Raw genomic sequence first — 6,244 nt, forward strand, 5'->3', positions numbered from 1 at the left:
AACAGGAAGCGTGGGTGAGCAAGGAACTGTTCCCCTGAGAATTTCCCCAGGCTGAACTTCCTTTTGGCTTTTACTTAGTGTTTTTATTCCGCGGGTCACAGAAAGGCTTGCAATGCACTTTACTGTAGTTATTTTACTCAAACAGAAAAGACAAAGTGACAACCTTTTTAGGTATTTCACTGTTTCAGAATCATGATTGTATTTTAATACTCCAGGGAAGCATCATGAGTTTTATAACAGATTAAATTCAAGTTCCCTATACCCAATTCCAGATGTGACTTTATAGAATCACTGGGAGACTAATTCTAATGGAACAATCCATGTGCATGGAGCAATCCATGGCAAGATCAGCAACATGGGTGATATGTTGAAAAGATATGATATCAGTGACAGAGAGAAGACGATACAGATTGCAGCCCCACTATAGATTTACAGATAGTTGCATCTATAGTAAGACCTTAGAACTAGAAAGGACCTTAGATGTCATGTAGTCAAACCCTTCATTTTATCAAGGAAGAAACTGAGTCCACACACACACACACACACACACACACACACACACACACGTATGTGTGTGTGTGGCATGTGTATAACCCTTTGGTAGCCTCTTATCAAGTTATGAATGTCACCAAAATTAGGCTAGCCTTTAGGTAATAGCCAGTTCCATGCCCCATATTCAGACCCTTTTTCTCTCCCTCTCTCTCTCTCTCTGTCTCTCTCTCTGTCTCTCTCTGTCTCTCTCTGTCTCTCTCTCTCTCTCTCTCTCTCTCTCTCTCTCTCTCTCTCTCTCTCTCTCCATATATATTATATGTTATATCTAAAATAAAATAACTCTTGGCTTCAGTAGGACCTTCTAGTCCTTCTGTTCCACTACATAATCTTTAAGAATCCAGTGTTAATAACATTCTACAATAATGGATTATATGGTGCTTTAAGGTTTCCAAGCACTTTACAAGTATTGTCTCATTTATTTTGGGCAGTAAATGCTATTATTATATCTATTTTACCATTGAGGAAGCTGAGGTGGAGGTTAAGTGACTTGTCTAAAGGCACACAGCTAGAAAGTTTCTGAGGCTAGACTAACATGCATCAGTCTGTTAATGCCAGCTATATCTCATTCCACTGCCCTACAGGTAACAAAATCTTTGGGGATTTTAATATCCTGTGATTTATAATCATATGAAGTCACAGAAACACTTCAGTGTTAAAGAGATGCATTTTATTTTGTTTTAGTTAAGTGATGCAGTGGATAAAGTGTTGGATTTGGAGCCAGAAAGATATGTTAACATGGAATCATGGATAAGGAAAGAAAGAATTTCATGAATCTCACTTTTATCTAAATTGGAGAAAAGAAAGTTGGATACTTACATAGAGTCTGGTATAGAAATGTATTAAATTCAACAGAAAAACAGGCAAGGGCACAGAGAAGGGATGGCAGGATTTAATTGGAAGGCAGTAAAGAAGAGGAAATAGTCATAAGAAAAACAAACTTTAACTGCAAAGAATTGGCCATAAAAATAGTATTAAAAGCAGATAGAGAAGAAATAAAAATTACTAATACACGTCTAAGCACAGCAGTGAACGAAGGGCAGAAAAGTAGTATCAGATTGTTCCAATTACATACTGTTAGTGTTGATCCTATTTCTTTTTGTCATCTTTTTTCTTTTTAAAGAAGGGAAGCAAAAGTAGGAAATATTTTAATGAAATATGGTGAAACAATAAAAACAATTAGCAATCATAACTATGGATGTGAATGGGATTAACTCACCCATAAAATTGAAAAAGGTAGCAAAATGAATTAGAAAGAATAATCCAACAGTATCTTGTTTATAAGAAACCTTTGGAAAATTTATGTATACATACACATACATATATGTACATATATGTATTTTTTATTTATGAATTTATATACATATGTATTTATATACATACATGTAGATATATGAACTGAACGGCATAACATTTAAGTACTTATAGAAAAATTAAACTACAGTGAGAATTAGTAAGCAAAAAATAATAGTTACAAACTTCAATTTTCACTTTTCAGACCTAAACATGTCTAACAAAGAAGATAAATAAGAAAAAAGTTAAGAATCTGCATACAATTTTAGAAAATTTAGATATATTAGACCAGGTGTGGGGAACCTGCAGCCTGGAGGCCATATGTGACCTTTTAAGTCCTTGGGTGCAACCTTTTGACTGAGTCCAAGTTTTATGGAACAAATCTTTTTATTAAGAGTATTTGTTCTGTGAAGTTTGGAGTCAAAGGGCTGTACTTAAAGGGCCACATGTGTCCTTGAGGCTGTAGGTTCCCCATCTGTGTATTAGATCCATGGGAAATAGTAGAAATTTTAAAAATTATGTATTTTTCTGAACTTTACAAAATATCATCATGTACAAGAGCATAAAAAGCTCATAAAATGCAAAAAAGAAACATTTAACACAAACTTTATTGAACACAACTCAATATGAATTATTATCATTTGAGGGCATTAAAAATGATTCAAACCCCAATGGGGATGAAATAATATTATCCTAAGAAAGTAGTGAATAAAATGACAAATTATAGAAATAATAAATGATTTTTCTCCAAGAAAATGACAACAATAAGGTGACATACAAAACTTGGGATATAGTCAAAGCATTTTAAACATTTTCTCTTCTTTTTTTTTTGAGAAAAGGCAGCATAACACATTTTATTGCAATAATAAAACTTGAAACTCATATGTGGTGGAGGGAGAGTAGGTGGTGGAGGGAGAGTAGGTGGTGGCAGTTTCTCTTACCAAATCACTACCCAGGACAGGAAAAAGGGTGGTGGGAGTGGGAGAGAAGGAAGATGGAGGTAGAGGGAGGGATATCAGCACTAGGGAAACTGAACATCAAAAACAGGAGATATTGAAATTGTAATGACCAGTATCAGTTTTGGGTTTTTTGTTTTTTTTAATAGAGAATGTGCAACAATTTCCTGTGACAATAACTGGGCTTTCATTGTGTTGAAAATTTCTACAAATAGAACCTTAAATTTAACAATGAATTCAGGTTCTTAGAATTTAGATAGTTGTGGAGCTTTGATGGCTACAGGAGATTAGAAAAGTCCTCCAAATCCATTAGAAAACCACAAGATGGAAAAAAAGTCAGGCATCAACAAAGTAGGTTTACATTGACCAGAGTTATCTTGTAGATAAGATATCAAGTAGTGTGTTCAACATTTAATCGAAAATATCTGCTTTCAAAGGCAGAGGTTGAGAGAGAGGAAGGGAGGGAGAGTTGGATGGTTGAAGCAGTCTCTCCTTCTCCACCTTCATTTTGGACAGGGTGACTGATGGACTCCAAGGAAATCATCCAACATGGAGAATATGTCAGCCCTCAATAGCAGCTCAGTTTGCTATGGTTTTACAACAGCAGCAAAACAATCATAATACATAATAGATAAATGTCATCAAAAAAACAAAAGGGACAGAGATTTTTCTCTGTCCAAATAATTTCTATTTGAAAGTTAACCCATTGTATATGTCTATACAATGAATGTAGTGGAATATCAGAGAAAAGCTCCATAAAAATTCATGTGCATTCTTCTTGAAGCAGAGACTCTGGACTCCTCCATGTGTCCAATTCGAGAAACAAGGAGCTAAGGTAAGAAACCATTACTGTCACTCTAGTTTTAGAATTCTCGTCAAAGATCAGTAGCATTTGGTGGAATGATGCCTCGGTGACCAGTGGAATCATAAGCATAATCTGGGGAGATGGTCATTTTTTGTTCTTTGGCCCACATTCATCTGGGCAACTCCTTCCTCCCAGCCTCAAATCACCTCTTGCTTGCCCATCACAAACTTGAAGGGCTTATTAATTTTGTCATGAGAGGAATCAAATTTTTTCCCCGTCTTCAAGCATCCTCTTGTAGTGTACCACACAGATCTGGCTGTGCTTGGGAAAAGTGTACCTGCCTTCATGGGAGATGGTTTCCACCAGCACTCCCATCCTGGCCAGTCTTCAGTGGATAGGGGGTCGCTGCTCTGAGGGGCATGGGCATGAGGAAAGGTGAGGTGAGGAGGGAAACTGGCTAGTCTAACAGCAGACATGACCTAATGTGTAACTTCTGATGGGCAGAGGGACAGCTGACTTGTACACAGGCCCAGGTGACTTTTTACCACTACCCCCAACTTTCCCCACTCTATCATTCTAAACATTTTCAAAAACAAAAGAGAAAAAAAACCCAAATTACCGAGATCAAAAATGAAAAGGGTGAACTAACCTCCAACGAAGAGGAAATTAAAATAATAATTAAAAATTACTTTGCCCAAATGCACATTTGACAATCTAAGTGAGATGGATGAATATTTTTAAAAATATAAATTGCCCAGATTAACAGAAGAGGAAGTTGAATACTTAAATAACCCCATCTCAGAAAAAGAAATTGAACAAACCATTAATGTACTCCCTAGGAAAAAATCTCCAGGGCCAGATGGATTTACAAGTGAATTCTGTTAAATGTTTAAAGAACAATTAATTCCAATACTATATAGACTGTTTGGGAAAATTGATGGAGTCCTACCAAATTCTTTTTATGATACAAATAAAGTTCTGATACCTAAACCAGGAAGAGCCAAAACAGAGAAAGGAAGTTATAGATCAATTTCTCTAATGAACATAGATGCAAAAATTTTAAAGAAGATATTAGCAAAAAATATGTAGCAACTTATCACAAGAATAATACATTATGATTAGGTAGGATTTATACCAGGAATGAAGAACTGGTTCAATATTAGGAAAACTATCAGCATTATTGATCATATCAACAACAAAACCAACAGAAACCATATGATTATCTCAATAGATGCAGAGAAAGCTTTTGACAACATACAACACCCATTCTTATTGAAAACACTAGAAGGGTAGACCAGTGGAATAGGTTAGGTACTCAAGACATAGTAGTCAGTGAATATAGCAGTCTACTGTATGATAAACCCAAGGACCCCAGCTTCTGGGATGAAAACCCACTATTTGACAAAAACTGCTGGGACAACTGCATAACAGTGTGGCAGAAACTGGGAAAAGACCAATGCCTGACACTGTTCACAAGAATAAAGTCCAAATGCATACATGATTTAGGTATAAAGACTGATAGATAAACAAATTAGGGGAGCAAGGGATAGTACATTTGCCAGATTTATGGAGAATGGAGAAATTTTTGACCAAACAAGAGAAAGAGAATATTATGAGGTGAAAAATGCATAATTTTGATTACATTAAATTGAAATGTTTTTGCACAAGCAAACACAATGCAACCAAGATTAGGAGGGAAGGAGAAAACCAGGAAAGAATTTTTGCAACTAGTATCTGTGATAAAGGCCTAATTTCTAAAATATACAGATAACTGAGTCAAATTTACCAGAATACAAGTCATTCTCCAATTGACAAATGGTAAAAGGATACAAATAGGCAGTTTTCAGAGGAAGAAATTAAAGCTATCTATAGTCATATGAAAAAATGCTCTAAATCATTGATTAGAGAGATGAAAATCAAAACAACTCTGAGGTATCACATCATACCTATTAGATTGGCTAACATTACAAAACAGTAAGATGATAAATATTGGAGATGTGGAAGAGTTGGAACACTAATTCATTGTTGGTGGAGCTGTGAGTTGATCCAACCATTGCAGAGATCAGTTTGGAACTATGCCCAAGAGGCTACAAAAATGTGCATACCCTTTGACCCAACAATACTGCTTCTAGGGCCATATCACAAAGAGATCACAAAAATGGGAAAAGGTCCCACATGTACAAAAATATCTATAGCAACTTCTTTTGTAGTGGCCAAGAACTGGAAATCGAGGGGATGTTCATCAATTGAGGACTGGCTGAACAAGTTGCAGTATATGAATGTAATGGAATACTATTGTGCTATAAGAAGTGATGACAGAAAGACTTCAGAGAGGCCTGAAAGGACATATATGAACTGATACTGAGAGAAAGGAGCAGAACCAGGAGAACTTTGTACACAGCAACAACCACAGTGTGCAAGGAAATTTTCTGGTAGATTTAGCCCTTTACAGCAATGCAAAGACCTAAAACATTCCCAGTGGACTCTTGAGGCAAAATGCCTTCCACATCCAGAGAAAGAACTATGGAAATGGATCACAGAATGAAGTAGACTATTTTCTCTTGTGTTATGTTTTTTTTATGTGTTTGTTTTGTTTTTTCATGGTTTCTCCCGTTCATTTTAATTCTTCTGTGCAGTATGA

The 6,244-nt window shown here is 35.9% G+C and overlaps 1 pseudogene; it reads right to left on the reverse strand.

Moving 5' to 3' along the window:
- Positions 1-3,650: 3,650 nt before the first annotated feature.
- On the reverse strand, positions 3,651-3,978 carry LOC140523498 (peptidyl-prolyl cis-trans isomerase FKBP1A pseudogene; annotated as a pseudogene).
- Positions 3,979-6,244: the final 2,266 nt, after the last annotated feature.

This window comes from Notamacropus eugenii, chromosome 1, assembly GCF_028372415.1.
Source record: "Notamacropus eugenii isolate mMacEug1 chromosome 1, mMacEug1.pri_v2, whole genome shotgun sequence".
Taxonomy (NCBI): domain Eukaryota; kingdom Metazoa; phylum Chordata; class Mammalia; order Diprotodontia; family Macropodidae; genus Notamacropus; species Notamacropus eugenii.